Genomic DNA, 16,610 nt, shown 5'->3' on the forward strand with positions numbered 1-16,610 from the left:
TCTGTGTGTCTGTGTCTGTGTCTGTGTCTGTGTGGGTTTAGGTCAGAGAGAGAGCAGACACAGGTGTCATTTCTCAACTGTTTGTGACATGTTTATTTGTATATATATATATATATATATATATATATATATATATATATATATATATATACTTGTCTAAAAGCCTGCAGAGATTTTCCTGTCTTTTCCTCCCATATTCTCATTGGAATGCTAGGGATGCAGGTGTATACCATAGGGCCACGTTTATGTGGGTTCTGGGGATCAAGAACTCATGTTTATGTGACAAGTGCTTTACATAGAGACATCTTACTAGTCTTGTATTTTCTTCATAGTGAATCCTTGGGGAAGACTTATTCTTTCAGTTTTGATTACCCCAATTGTCGTTTACAACTTATACTTGACTTTCCTCTTTCATGGGGTCATTATAAGTGTGGTAACAAGACATTTAAGATTAAATTAGAATTGCCTTACCAGTCAGATACTCCTAAACACATAGAAAAGAAGCACAAAATAGTTTTGTTGAGTGTCAGTTGTTATGAAAGACTAGAGTCTCCTAGAAAAGAACTCCTCAGTGGGCAGGGAAGGATTCAGACACATGGAACTAACCAAGAACTAAAGATAGGGAGTTACAATAAAAGAAATGCCAAAAGTCTTTAAATGCATGCTCGGAACCTAAAGTAAAAGGACATCTGAAACATTTTAGCTTAATCAGCAGCCCAGAATGTAAGAGTTCTTAAATGTGCAACAACAGGAGTAGGAGATCTTTTGTGGGAAGCAGTTGGTTATTACTCTCAGAATAGCAGAAGTGTCTGGGAAAAGGCTTCAACTTTACAGGGTAGGCTGAGTGTAAATAGGTAGGATGATAGGAGGCTGTCCATTGAGTATATCCCAATCTGAAAGAGGATATTGCACTATGCACCTAAAGTCCTAACATAATTGCTAGCTTAAAAAAGACAAGAACTCCTAAGCCTTATTTTAATGGCAAATTGTACATAACATGGAGCTTGGATAAAAAGGAAGTCAATTGCAGCCTCTCTGCCTTAACTGACACCTACTTTGAATCATTCAAAGATCACTCCTACTTCCTTTCTGTTTGGCTATTTTTCATTTGTTCTAATATTCCTTTTACTTAGTCAATTTATGCTCTTGGGACATTTTGTTTTGTTTTCTATGCCTATGACTCATTTATAGGCATGAAGGTTATCTAGTTTAAAAATGGTTTGAATAAAGCTGCAATTACTGTAATGTTTTATCCCCTTTAAAAGGTGATTTTGTCATTTTGAATACAGCCAACTTTGCAATCAAGAACTCATTTTTGTATCATTCTGGACAGTTATTTTTCATATAAGTTGTATAAGATCTCTAGAATCAAGGTGTTTTGATTTGCTGTAGCAGAATACATGAGCTGAGGCAAAATTCATTTCTTAGAATTCTCAGAGCTGGGAAGTATGAAGTCATGGCCCTGAAAGATTCATTGCCCAGTAAGGGACCTCCCTCCCTTTCCCTCCTTCCACAAGTCTCCCTGTCTCTCTGTGTATCTATCTCTGTTTTCTCTCTCTGTTTCTCTTTAACTGTCTATCTGTCTCTGTCTTTCTCTCCCTTCTCCATCCATCTCTGACAGATACTGTGTAGTTCATGCTGCCATTTTGACCTTGAACTCATGATCTTGATTCAGATTCTTAGTGTAGACAGGCACCCCTTCCTTCTAGAATTGACTTTTGTATTCTGGTCCATTTCAGGTGTGTCCTTGCACAGTAAAAGAGGCAAGTCAAAGCAAAGTGGGGCATAGTAGTGTGAGCCTATAATCCCAGCTATTCAGAACATTTTGAGACAAGAGGATTTCTTGCTCTGAGTAGTTTTGAAGCAGCCTGGGGAACATGATGCTACTCCATTCTATAACAACATAGCAAAGAAGCTCTCTGACTTGAATGAATAAGAGCACTGGCCCTTCAATTAGAGCTCTGGTGGTTAATATGGATTGTTAACTTGACATGCTCTAAAGTCATCTAGGAGGCGAGGCACGTCAGTGAAGGGGTTTCTAGATTAGGTTACAAGAAGTAGAAAGGTTCATCCTAAATGCTGGTGGTGCCATTCCATTGCCTGGACTGAATAAACAGGAGAAATCCAGCTGAGCACCAATATTAATCTTTCTGCTTCCTAACTTTAGATGCAATGTGAACAGCTACCTCCTACTTCTGTTGCAATATTTTTCTTGCCATGATGAACTGTACCTTGGAACTGTGAGTTTTTCTAATGTTGCTTTCATTAGCTATTTACTCATGGCAATATGAAAAGAAGTTAAGACAGACAAGTGGATAAAGGACCTCCACATCAAACCACACACACTCAAACTAATAGAAGAAAAAACTAGGGAAGCATCTGGAACACATGGGCACTGGAAAAAATTTCCTGAACAAAACACCAATGGCTTATGCTCTAGGATCAAGAATCGACAAATGGGATCTCATAAAACTGCAAAGCTTCTGTAAGGCAAAGGACACTGTGGTTAGGACAAAATGGCAACCAACAGATTGGGAAAAGATCTTTACCAATCCTACAACAGATAGAGGCCTTATATCCAAAATATACAAAGAACTCAAGAAGTTAGACCGCAGGGAAACAAATAACCCTATTAAAAATGGGGTTCAGAGCTAAACAAAGAATTCACAGCTGAGGAATGCCGAAAGGCTGAGAAACACCTAATGAAATGTTCAGCATCTTTAGTCATAAGGGAAATGCAAATCAAAACAACCCTGAGATTTCACCTCACACCAGTGAGAATGGCTAAGATCAAAAACTCAGGTGACAGCAAATGCTGGCGAGGATGCAGAGAAAGAGGAACACTCCTCCATTGTTGGTGGGATTGCAGACTGGTACAACCATTCTGGAAATCAGTCTGGAGGTTCCTCAGAAAATTGGACATTGAACTGCCTGAGGATCCAGCTATACCTCTCTTGGGCATATACCCAAAAGATGCCCCAACATATAAAAAAGACACGTGCTCCACTATGTTCATCGCAGCCTTATTTATAATAGCCAGAAGCTGGAAAGAACCCAGATGCCCTTCAACAGAGGAATGGATACAGAAAATGTGGTACATCTACACAATGGAATATTACTCAGCTATCAAAAACAATGACTTTATGAAATTCATAGGCAAATGGTTGGAACTGGAAAATATCATCCTGAGTGAGGTAACCCAATCATAGAAAAACACACATGGTATGCACTCATTGATAAGTGGCTATTAGCCCAAATGCTTGAATTACCCTAGATGCCTAGAACAAATGAAACTCAAGACGGATGATCAAAATGTGAATGCTTCACTCCTTCTTTAAAAGGGGAACAAGAATACCCTTGGCAGGGAAGAGAGAGGCAAAGATTAAAACAGACACAGAAGGAACACCCATTCAGAGCCTGCCCCACATGTGGCCCACACATATACAGCCATCCAATTAGACAAGATGGATGAAGCAAAGAAGTGCAGGCCGACAGGAGCTGGATGTAGATCGCTCCTGAGAGATACAGCCAGAATACAGCAAATACAGAGGCGAATGCCAGCAGCAAAACACTGAACTGAGAACGGGACCCCCGTTGAAGGAATCAGAGAAAGAACTGGAAGAGTTTGAAGGAGCTCAAGACCCCTTATGAACAACAATGCCAAGCAACCAGAGCTTCCAGGGACTAAGCCACTACCTAAGGACTATACATGGACTGACCCTGGACTCTGACCTCATAGGTAGCAATGAATATTCTAGTAAGATCACCAGTGGAAGGGGAAGCCCTTGGTCCTGCTAAGACTGAACCCCCAGTGAACGTGATTGTTGGGGGGAGGGTGGTAATGGGGGGAGGATGGGAAGGGGAACACCCATAGAGAAGGGGAGGGGGAGGGGTTGGGGGATGTTTGCCTGGAAACCGGGAAAGGGAATAACACTCGAAATGTAAATAAGAAACACTCAAGTTAATAAAAAAAGAAAGAAATGCTGTGACCTTCAGTCATTGATCTACATAGAGAATAAAAATTTGTAGTACATAACGAAAAAAAAAAAAGAAGTTAAGACAGAGAAGTGGTGCCAAGAAGTGGAAGCATTACTGTCATAAAACTGAACATGTATTTTTTAGACACTTTTAAAAATGGTTTGTAGGAAGAATGTGGAATAGTTTGGAACTTTGACCTAGAAAACCCCTAGAGTTCTGCAAACAAAGATTAATAGACCATATGGGTAGGAATTTGGAAGGACAGAATGCTCGAAAAATATGGATATTGGACTTCATGAGGCTTAGAAGTAGAATAAGGACTATGTCAGGAATTTTTCTAGAAGCCATTTGTTGTTTAATCTAATAAATAATCTGGCCACATTCTTCCTGTGTCCTGAGAATTTGACTGAGGTAGAATTTAAAGGCAATGGACTAAGTTATTTGATACTGGAAATTTCAAGAAAGGATAGTATTCACACTGTATAGTCCTTACTTATCACTGCTCTTATTCAGGTCTAAAGTGAGAGAGAAACCTGAAGAAAGTAAAATGATATGAAAGATGTGTCACTCGATGGGAGAAAGGAGAGAGCTTGTAGTTGCACACAAGGCAAGTGCTTTCCTATAATTATTAAATCAGCCTCAATTAAGAGTTTTCTCCCACAAGCCCATTGTGAAACAGACTTTCTTAGAAATGACTGCATAAATAAGATAAAAATGATGCAATATCAATGGACATGTCAATGTGGAAGGGGGAAAATTTCATGGGGGTCATACCCCCTAGACAAAGAGTTACAGAGAAGTGATGACTTCTGGGACAGGGGGAATTCTCTTCTCCCTGGCATGAGCTCCCTTACTGGTTGTCCAATGTAGAGTGGGCAACTCTGAAACTATATGCATACAAAAACCAAAAGTAGGCTCAACATATTTTAATTTTTATATCCATGCACATAAACACATAGATATATATGTATGTAACAAGTAATAAAGCAAAAAGATGTTATCAGTTTGAGAGTACTGGAAAATATGGGAAGGGTTGAAGGGAGGAAAGGAAAGGGGGACAGTGTTACAATCATATTTTAATTAAAATGTATTTAATCAAAGAAAAATATGTCAAGACTACAGATTATATATTTAGTAAATACAAGTGGAAAAGTATTTAAGAAACACACACACACACACACACACACACACACACACACACACACACACACACACACACACACACACAAAGCTTTGTCACCCAATATGCTTTCTTGTACTTGCTATTTGAATAAGAAATCATTTTTTCTTAAACTAATTTATGAATTCACACATGACTATTGTAATTATTAAATAATAAGTCTTCATGACCAGCAAAACAGAGAGAAACTTGCTGCTCAGCACTGGGACAGTAAGAAAAATGTCCTAAGGGCAAGAGTCTTTTCACTGTAAGCGCTATCTTGTGAAAATGCAAATTTATTCAAATGAAGAGAGCTTGAACTGAGAATTTCCTGTTCTAAAGTAACTTCCCAGGAAAGCGCTTTTGGATTTTGCAGATTTAAATATGTAAAGCAACCCACAGAGGCCACTACAACATTAGCATTGGTCTAAGGGCTTGGGCCTCTGTCCCAGGCTTAGAGCGGAAGTTGATAGCGTTGTCCGGATAGTACTTGTTTTGCAGTTATGAAATGAGCAAATTCATGGACTCTAACACTACAGTTCCAGAAGGCTGCTTAAGCCAGACAATGTACGACAGGGTTCAACTGTCTGTTAGAGTACATAGATTATGTGAAGGTGAAGCCAAAGTTGCATTGGAGATACCAAGATATTGGAGATGCCAAAGCCTTAGTAGGTGAACCACTAAGGAAAGCAGAACGTACTGAAGGGAGCTAGCATAAAAAGAGACTATTATGTATTTTAGAAGGCAGAGGTGGAGGGGCAGGGTTACTGAGCCCTTTGGAGCCCAGATAATCCTATTATAAGCACCACATGCAGTATTTGGAACTTTCTTTGGCCCAATTATTTCTTGTTATGCCACCATTTCTCCTTTTTGGGTAGTAAGATTTACTCTGTGAGATTATACATTTGGAGTTATAACTTGCTTGACCACAGTTAGGTGATTTCCTGAAGTCTTAGAACAGACTTAAAAGTTTTGGGCAAACAAACAAACAAACAAACAAACAAACAAAACCAAACTGTGGGAATGCCTAGAGAAAAACTAAACACATTTTACATTATGAGATGAAAATGAGATTTTTGGAGACCAGGGGTAAAATATTGATAATTTAAAGTGATATGTTTGACTTAAATTGACAAGGATAATATTTATTATACTGCTGGGATCTAGAGCAGTGGTTCTCAACCTTCCTAATACTGTGACCCTTTATTACAGTCCCTAATGTTGTGGTGACCCCAACCATAAAATTATTTTTATTGTTACTTCCTAACTGTAATTTGCTATTGCTATGAATCATAACATAAATAAGTGATATCCAGGATGTCTGATGTGTGACCTCCACAAAGGGGTCATAACCCACAAGTCGAGAATGACATATCTAGACTAACCTAGGTGGCAGACCTCTGAACATGATTGAAGTAATTGAAGTTGGACAAGCCACCGTAAATGTGAGTGGGTAGGGTCCTTAACCAAATAAAACAAAAATAAGATCAGCACCCCTTGCTCGCTGAGTGCAGAAGTAACTTGACTGGCTGCTTTCCAATACTGTTTCCATGCTTTTTCTTCCATAAAACTGTAACCCAGAAATAGCAAAACCAAAAGAACCAAAAACCTCCCTCCCAGAAATTTCTTCTTGTTAGGCATTTGGTCAGAGCAATTAATTAGAAAAGTGACCAACATAAGAGTTTTGCAGTCCTGACTTTCCAAAGACCTGTCCCCACCCCAGCCAATGCTTTCACATTGCATTGGTGATTAAGTTTCAGCATGTTAATTTCTGAGAATGCAAACCTTCTACTTTAAGTAAAAATCTTGATAAAATTTAGTGCTGTCCATTTGTTCCCATGTTCCTGGTTTGAGGGATGATTATTAGGTATATTGTCCAATTGGGGAAACCTTCACCACAGCGAATGACATTTTTCCCAAAGCAACATTTACCACGATTCTTGAAGAAAATGTGAAAAATAAAAATAGAAAATAAAAATCCTTTAGGGATCTCAAGGACCGCCTCACCATCCTACCCCAATGTAAGCTTATGGAGCCCAGTTTACTAACCCAGGAATTACTCCAACTCACACATTTCTAAAACAGGACAGAAAAAGCAGCAGCTTTATGAAGTCTATAGATATTCTATTAGTCTTCATATCATCCAGCATTGATACTTTTAGAATGGGAGTACAGTTAATACAAGACTGATTTTATAGGTTTATCAGGGCACTGATGTCACCTGGGAATAACATACTTCACTTACACATCATGTGTGAAAAACAGAATCAGACACAAATCACAAAGAAATGTAGTTAATGTTTTATGAGTTCATAAATCTGGAGCTGTGACCAACATTGGGATCTCCAATGGTAGCCTCCAGCCTTATAATTCAGGTACTCCGAGGATTAATTTTACCATTCAGAGTTTAGGCTGGGAGCTAAACTACATTTACATGCAAATCCAGACCCCCGAGAATAACTAAATACATTTTTACATGGAGATTTGTAAAAATGTAGTGGCAAAACAACTATACTAGGGGCCTTTGAATTGTCACTTGCTAGTTGCATTCACAATGGGAAGCATATGATATTTCTGTTCAGTCAAAACTTAATGTTTAATGATAACTAGATTTTTAAATGTTAACCAAAATTAACAGGCATTAAGTCATGTGAATGAATATGTAAAGTTGTATGACTATTTATTGTTATTTAAGTTTTCATTTATCATTGTATATGTGTTTATAATGTAGTGTGAATGTATATATATCTGAGTGTGTGTATGGCACCGTGTGAATCTGGAGGTCAGAGTACAATCTCAAGTATCAACTTCCCTTCTGCCTTGTTTGAGAGAGGATTTTGTCCTGTATGCCTCACAGTATGTGGCCAGTGAACTTCTTGGGATTCTCCTGTTTCTGCCTCCCACTGCTGTATAGGAGTGCTGGGGTTCTAGATGGTAACACTGTAGTCATAGTTTTACCTGGGCTCTGGGGATTTGAATCCAGGTACTCATATTTTTCTTGCTTTTGTTTTTACAAAGTGAGCCATCTTTTTAGACCCATATTCCTACTTTATAAGTCAGAAACTTGAAGCTAAACCCTGGTAAATAAATCATTCAAGGTTATTAAGCCACGGCCTTAGAAATGGGAAACAAGTCCATGGTTAATTATCTTCCTATACAATCACATCATATGAAACAAGAATCCCATAAATCTATCTCTTTGTTCCTGCAAACATATAGACTTCATGGACAGAAACATATACACCTGATAAAATACAAGGATCTGAATGGTTGTGGATATAGAGGTCATGCAATATTGTTATGACTAAGAGGAGCATTGTAGATAAAGTTGAAACGTCTTGTCAATTATACATCATTTCTAGGGGAAAATTTAGACTTCTACCTTCCTTTTAATGCGTGAATTTCTACAAAGTCAAACAGCTAATGTTGAAACTTAAAGCTTCTTGTGATATGAGTTAGGGGAACTGGGGTACCCAGATATCCATATAAACTACAAGGTTATTCTTCCTATTATATTTGTTCATAATAGATGTCTATTTAGAGACTTGCTTTTTAACTTCTCATTTTGAAATATTTACAGTGTACTATAAAGTAATAAAAATAGCAGAGTTCCATGTACACTCCACGAAGCTCCTTATGTTAGTACCTTACATAAAATATACTACACTATTAAAAACCAAGAAATAAATTGATGCAGCACAAAGCTGTTAACTAAACTATATGTTTTTCCAGATTGCACCACATTTTACATGTACTCATTTATAGGTAGGGTGTATGTGTGTGTGTGTGTGTGTGTGTGTGTGTGTGTGTGTGTGTATGTTAATTCTGTTACTTGTATTTTTAGTTTTCTCTAGTTTAAAGCTCTAATTTTTATTGAAATACTAAATTTCCCCCAATAGGATAAATATTATTTTGGTGACAGAAAGAACACAGACTTTGGAACCTGACAATCTTTTTTTTTCCATCTTTATTAACTTTAGTATTTCTTATTTACATTTCGAGTGTTATTCCCTTTCCCGGTTTCCGGGCAAACATCCCCCTAACCCCGCCCCCCTCCCCTTTTTTATGGGTGTTCCCCTCCCCATCCTCCCCCCATTGCCGCCCTCCCCCCAACAGTCTAGTTCACTGGGGGTTCAGTCTTAGCAGGACCCAGGGCTTCCCCTTCCACTGGTGCTCTTACTAGGATATTCATTGCTACCTATGAGGTCAGAGTCCAGGGTCAGTCCATGTATAGTCCTTAGGTAGTGGCTTAGTCCCTGGAAGCTCTGGTTGCTCGGCATTGTTTTTTCATAAGGGGTCTCAAGCCCCTTCAAGCTCTTCCAGTTCTTTCTCTGATTCCTTCAACGGGGGTCCTGTTCTCAGTTCAGTGGTTTGCTGCTGGCATTCGCCTATGTATTTGCTGTATTCTGGCTGTGTCTCTCAGGAGCGATCTACATCCAGTTCCTGACAATCTTAAGAATTAAAGTCTAGACTTGTGTCTTAATTAAGGATTTTATTGTGTGAAGAGACACCATTTCTGCCACACCGTCTATAAAGGAAAACATTTAATTGGAGCTGGCTTACAGTTTCAGGAGTTTTGTGCATTATTGTCATGGCAGGAAACATGCTGACATGCAAGCAGACATGGTGCTGGAGAAGGAGCTGAGACTTCTACATCTTGATCTGCAGGCAACAAAATCGACTGTGCACCATAAGCAGAGTAGCTTGAGCATGTAAGAGCTCAAAGTCCACCTCCCCAGTGACACAGCTTCTCCTCCAACAAGACCGCACCCACTCCAACCAGGCCATACACCCTAATAATGTTGCTGTCTATGGCCAGCCAAGGAGTCAAACACATGAGTCTATTGAAGACATATCTATTCAAAGCACTTCAGTTTGCCTTTTCTCAGCATACAAAGTGACTCTGATGTAAGGAATTCTTTCAACTCAACAGCTTCAGTTTTCTCTTCTGCAAAATGGGGGTAATTTCTATTCATGGGACAATGTTTTTGTTGGGGGAGAATTAAAAGCCAAAGTGATTGGTCCAGCAAATGCTCTTTCAGTTTCTAGTTTTAAAAGGCAGCGTTTTAAGCTGATAATGCTTTTTTTTTTTTTAATTTCGGAGTCCGTCTTGATTAGAAAATGTTTCAGTAGGAAGGGAAGTAAGTAGTGCATGAAAGGATTGTATGTGTAAATTGATTTGGAGAGAGAGGAGGATCTGAGAAGGGAAGGCATAGAAGCAACAAAGGAACACTTCACCAAGTTTATAATTTTGTTTGATATTAATCCTGTTATAGGAGGTGTGCAGCTTCCTTCAAGTGCATGTTTATAATATTCCTACTGTGAGTTTACTTTAAACAGGAATTACAGACCTAAAATATTTGGAAGTAATTTTTTTCTTTATGTTTTACCATTTATAAGGTCAGAGGGATTGATGTTTCTGGAGTTTCAATTATTATACAAGTAGTGCTTTATACATGTCAGTGCTGTCCTAGTCATATAATAATGCTGCTCACTCTTCTTTCTGTCTGGATAGAGAAAATGACGACAAAGTTCATTAAGGATGCTGCTAAGTTTGGGGGTCTGACCTAAGGTTCTCTTTCTTTTCATTTATATACTTAAAAAAAATCAAGGTTATAGGGCTAGAGGGATTGTGCTAAAGTTAAGTGCTCTTGTTCCCCTTGTAGAGGATCAGAGTCCAATTCCCAGCACCCACATGGCAGCTCAAAACCATCTGATGCTGTCTTCTGGTCTATGTAAGCCCTGCAGACATGTGACACACTTATATACATACAGTTAAAACAATCAGGCATATACAGTCTTTAAAATTTCAAAGTTATTGAGCCATAAATCATTCACCAAAAATTTTACCTTTTTCCTAAAGTCATATATTTTGACAAATAGTTGTATAACAATAATAATCAAGTTATTGAATATTCCCATAACCCCTAAAAGATTCCATATACCCTATCATAGTCAATTTCTCCCACTTTTCGCAGCTATTAATTTTTTTATTATATAATTTTATTTTATTTTTTTTTAAAAAAAAGTCAAATCATGTAGTTAGAATTTGAGTCTGGCCTTCACTCTTTATTTAACAAATTTGAAACTAATCTATGTTGCTGTTAGGCTATTAGCAGTTTTCCTGGGTAGTATTTCATTGTATGGAATACTACAGGTGTGTTTATTCATTTGCCTGTTAAAAATATTTTGGTTGTTTCTAATTTATGGATACAAACAAAGCTGCTGAAAAAAATGTGTTTCGAGTAAAGGGGATTGCTGGGTCATATTATATGAACATGTCAAACTATTCTTCAAAGTAGCTAATAATACATTGCTTAGTTGCTCTGTATCTTTGATAATTCCTCAAAATATGTCTTTTTCCTACTCAGAAAGGCTTTTATTCATATATCATATCATTTGGTTATTTTTTATTGCATTGTTTGTTTTGTTCCAAATATTTTGGTTTGGGCTGTTATGTATTCTGGATATAAGTCTTTATCAGATATTTAACTTCAAAATATTGCTTCCAGCTCTTTGACTTGCTTTTGCTTCCCTAGCATTGTATTTGTAGAACAAAGATTTTAAATTTTGATGGATCATCCTTTTGGTGTCCATTTTATAGCCTGTTATCTTCAACTCTAGTCTCAAAGATATTTTCTTATGCTTTCCTTTAGACTTTGTTACTTTTATGTAGATATGATTGACAAGATTTGAGTTAACTTTTATATACAGTGCAAGGAATAGTTTGATGTTAACTTTTTAGCACATACTTGTTCAATATTTCTAACACAATGTGCATTGTCTATCTTTATACTTCTTTCATCAAATAAGCAAATTATATATGTATGGGATTAGTTCCAGACTATTTATTCTGCATGATTTATCTAAGCACCTATGTTTCTGTCAGTATCATACTGTTTTGTATACTGTGCCTGTGTATAAAGCTGATATAAGGTAGTATGTACATGTTCTCCAACCTGTTCATTTCAAAATTGATCTGGCTATATCAGATTCTTTGCTTTTCTATGTGAATTTTATGCTTATCAATTCCAATGAAAACATATCCTCTGGAATTTGAGTATGATTGCATTGAATCCAAAAATCCATTTTGGGAAAAGATGACATTTTCCTGTTGTATTTTCTGACCCATTAACTTGATGTGTATATGTAGTTTTAGATTATCTTGCCCTTTTTACTATTTTACCTTTTTTTTTGTTAGAAGTGCATTTAAGCAGTTAATGTTTGGGGCTGATTGTACTGCTTTATTATTACTAATGTATACGATATATTTGATTGTGTTTTATTATTTTTTATACCCTGGGAACATGTTAAATTCTTGCTATTAGTTCTAGCAGCTTAAAAGATTTCTTTGCAATTCTGTAGACCATTATGTTATTGTGAACAGTATCAGTTTTATCTCTTTGTGTGCATTTTAATGTTATTACTACTGATTTTAATTTTGACTGACTTCTAATTTATTGGATAGCATTGATGAAAGTAGATTTTATTCATTTCTGTTTGATTTTAAGTAGAACATATAGACCTTGAAAGAGCAATTCTCAATTTCATGTGGAACTACAAAACTCCCAGGATATCGAAAACAATTCTTAGTAATAAAAGAGCTTTGGGAGGAATAACCATCCCTGAGCTCAAGCTTTACTATACATCAATAATGATATAAACCGCATGTGTTAATACAGTAACAGTTTACATTGATCAATGGAATTGAATTGAAGACGCAGAAATAAACCCAAGTACCTATTGATATTTGATTATTGATAAAGAAGTCAAAGCCATATAATGAAAAATAGCATCTGCAACAAGTGGTGCTGGTTCTTGGTGGATGTCTATATGTAGAATGAAAATAGACCCATATTTATCATCCTGCACAAAACTCAAGGCCAAGTGGATCAAGGACCTCAACATAAAATCACTAAATAATACTAAATAATAACAGAAGAGAAAGTGGGGAATACCCTTGAATACATTGGTACAGAAGACAACTTCTGAAACAAAACGCCATTGGCTCAACAATTGACCTCATGAAATTGCAAAGTTTCTACAAGGCAAAGGATAATGTCAACAGGACAAAATGGTGGCCTACAGATTGGGAAAGGATATTCAATAACTCTACATCTGATAGAGAACTAATATCCAAAATTTACAAAGAACTCAATAAGTCAGACACCAAGAAACCAAATAACCAAATTAAAAAAATGGGGCACAGAGCAGAACAGAGAATTCTCAGCAGAGGAATCTTGAATAGTTTAGAAGTACTTAATTAAGTACAAATGTTCATAGTCCTTAGTCATTGGGGAAATGTAAATCAAAATATCTCTGAGGTTCCATATTACATCTATCAGAATGACTAAGATCAAAAATTCAAGAGATAGCAGATGCTGGCATGGATGTGGAGCAAGGGGAACACTCTTCCATTGCTGGTAGGAGTGCAAACTTTTTCAACAACTTTGCAAGTCAATTTGGCACTTTCTCAGAAAACTGGGGCTAGTGCTATCTCAAGGCCCATCTATACCACTCCTGGGCATATACCCAAAAGTTGCTCCACCATCCCACAAGAACACTTGCTCATCTATGTTCATAGAATCTTTACTCATAATCGAAACTGGACAAAACCTAGATGTCCCTCAACTGAAGAATGGATAAAGAAAATGTGGTACATCCACACAGGGAATACTATTCAACTATTAAAAACTGAGACATCATGAATTTTGCAGGCAAATGGATGGAACTTGAGAATATTACCTGAGGGATGTAACTTAACCCCAAAAGACATGCATGATATGTACTCATTTATAAGTGGATATTAGCCATAAAATCCAGGTACCACATTATATTCCACAGATCCTAAGAAGTTAACAAGAAGGAAGGCCCAAGCAAGGAAGATTGAATCTCATTTAGAAGGGGAAATAAAGTAGTCATGAGAGGCAGATGGAGGGAGGGAGTTGTAAGGGAGGTGGGTGAAGAGGAGAATGGGGGTTTCAGGATCAGGTGTAGGGAAGGACAGGAGAGATGGCTAGATGGCCATGAAAATGTGTGGAAATCTGCAACTAGTGGGACTGGGGAGGTAGGGAGCATCTTCAGAATAAGACAGAGACCTGGGATAAGGGAGGCACACAAGAATCAATGGGGGTGACTTTAGCTATGACTCACAACAATGGAAATATGGAACCTGGAAAGGTCACCCCATGTAGCCAGGCAGTAACCCTGGTGGAGTGATATAAACACTAACCTCCCCACAAAACTTTCAACCCAAAATTTATCCTGTCAACAAGAAATGCAAACACAGGGGATGGAGCAGAGACTGAGGAAATGGCCAACAAATAACTGACCTAACTTGAGACCAGAGCAATCGTCAGTACATGGCAGCATTAATGATACTCTTCTATGCTTGTAGACAAGAACATGTTGCCCTTTGTGAGGCTCTAACTCAGCAGTTGACTCAGACAGATACAGAAACCCAGAGTCAAACATTCAATGGAGCTTGAGGACTCTTATGGAAGAAGTGAGGAAGGATTGGTAGCTCCAAAGGGCTAGGAACTTCATAGGAAGACCAACAGAGTCAAGTAAAATGGATCTCTGGGGCTCTGAGTTTGTGAACCACCAACCGAGGAACATACACGGGCGGGACCTAAGCTTCCCTAAGCTGATGTATAGCTTGGTCTTCATGTGGGTCACCAAACAGTTGGAGCAGGGGCTATCCCAAAAGCTGTTTCCTGTACATGGGGTACGTTCCTCTAGCTGGGTTGTCTTGTCTGGCCTCAGTGGTAGAGAAAGCGCCTAGTCCTGCAGAGTCCTTGAAGTGCCAGGGTGAGGGGATACCCAGGGGGCCTCATCTGCTCAGAGGAGAAGGGGAGGGATGATGAGAGAAGGATTGCAGAACAGGGTGACCGGGAAGGGAGCAGTGGGCATAATGTAAAGTGAATAAGTAAAAAAAAGATCCCCAGCTTGATTTACCACATTAAAAAAAAATGTAGGGTCTTTGGGTTTCATACTGAACAGTAATTATCAAAGATTGTTCCTTAGTGTAGTAATGTCAGCTTCATGTGGTAGTAGTAATTTAAATTCTTAGGAAATGACACCATCACATACCTACTGAATAAAACTTTTAGAAAAAATATTCAAAGTGCTTAAGCAAGTTATTCAAGTGTTTTTGATACATGTTCAAATTTGAGAATTGTTCTCTTAAGGACAAAAGTTTATATTTCCAGTTATTCATTTCATATCTGTGAGGAGGTAGGCTCCCTTTGGTCTAAGTGTTTTGAATGCAATTTAATGAAATAAGGTGAGGAGTACTCAAGGGCCAAACCTCTGTTTTGGTTTTGTTCCAATTTAAAATTTCATCTGTGACTCTGAAAGAATTGCATTTATCTTGGGTGTGCTGGGCTGAGGTTTCATTTTTTTCTGGTTCATCAGTTCAGCATTCTTTGCCTTTCACATCTTAGGAATTCCTAAAGTTTGTAGATTGCCCTAGTTTTCATCTCCAGACTCTTTTAAAGAAAATCTTTCATTTTTTTTTTCTATCAGCCACTGACTTAAGGACGAGGAACAGAGCTATTGTTTATTCCTATTAAAATGCTAACACAAACCCTTTCTACCTAAGGGCTCATTAGGAAAGGAAATTGGTTTTCTAACTTCTTTTGATTTGGCAGAAATATATATATATATATATATATATATATATATATATTCTGGATATTCAATGAATAGTAGAATTAAAGAACAAATCATGGCCATATTGTGTTGAACTTTAGAAATACAGTTTTATGTGCCCATTTCACCAAGGAGAACATTACAAGTGGGGAAATGTAGTTTGACCTAGTTCATATAGCATGTTGTTTCAGGGCTGGTGAACTTACAACTCATAGTGAACTTGCGATTCCTGTTTGTCGAGGCAATGTGGAAGAAGTTGAAGCAGAAGGACAACTTTCTGCCTTGGGTTGATTTAAATACAAGCATCTCTCATAGTGTCCCGTGCTAGAGCAAACTGGCTCCTAACCATTGCCCAGCCTCGGTGTATGTAGGCTGCTGGCACTGAAGTGGGTCACACAGTGGAAAAAAAAAAGAAAAAAAATTCAAGCATGCATCTACTTTTGAACTTTATTACCTTGACTACAATAATCTACTACTTTTACATGGTTTCAACTTTCAGAAAATCAGGCAGTTAGAAGTCAGAAGGAATTAGCAGTTGATATATATATATATATATATATATATATATATATATATATATATATATATATATATACACACACACATATATGCACAGAGGGCTTTTGCCAGCATTCAAAAATCTTGTCATATTTGAGAAAATGTTCCAATATGGTACATATGCTCATTCATGTGTGTAAACCTATGGTTTTAGTGCCTTGCCAATACAAATATGGTTTGCATTATAAGCTGAAATGAGGGCAAGATTGCATGTTTATCCCTCAGAATCAAATTGCCCACCTCTTTGATTTTGTGCTTCCTT

General features: G+C 37.6%; 1 non-coding gene across 1 annotated transcript; it reads left to right on the forward strand.

Annotated features, from left to right (window-relative positions):
- Positions 1 to 16,057: 16,057 nt before the first annotated feature.
- LOC120099455 (small nucleolar RNA SNORA42/SNORA80 family) lies at positions 16,058 to 16,191 on the forward strand. The gene has a single exon (XR_015647184.1). It is a non-coding gene; the product is annotated as a small nucleolar RNA SNORA42/SNORA80 family (small nucleolar RNA).
- The last annotated feature ends 419 nt before the right edge of the window (positions 16,192 to 16,610 follow it).

This window comes from Rattus norvegicus, chromosome X (genome assembly GCF_021556685.1).
Source record: "Rattus norvegicus strain SHRSP/BbbUtx chromosome X, alternate assembly SHRSP_T2T, whole genome shotgun sequence".
Lineage (NCBI taxonomy): Eukaryota > Metazoa > Chordata > Mammalia > Rodentia > Muridae > Rattus > Rattus norvegicus.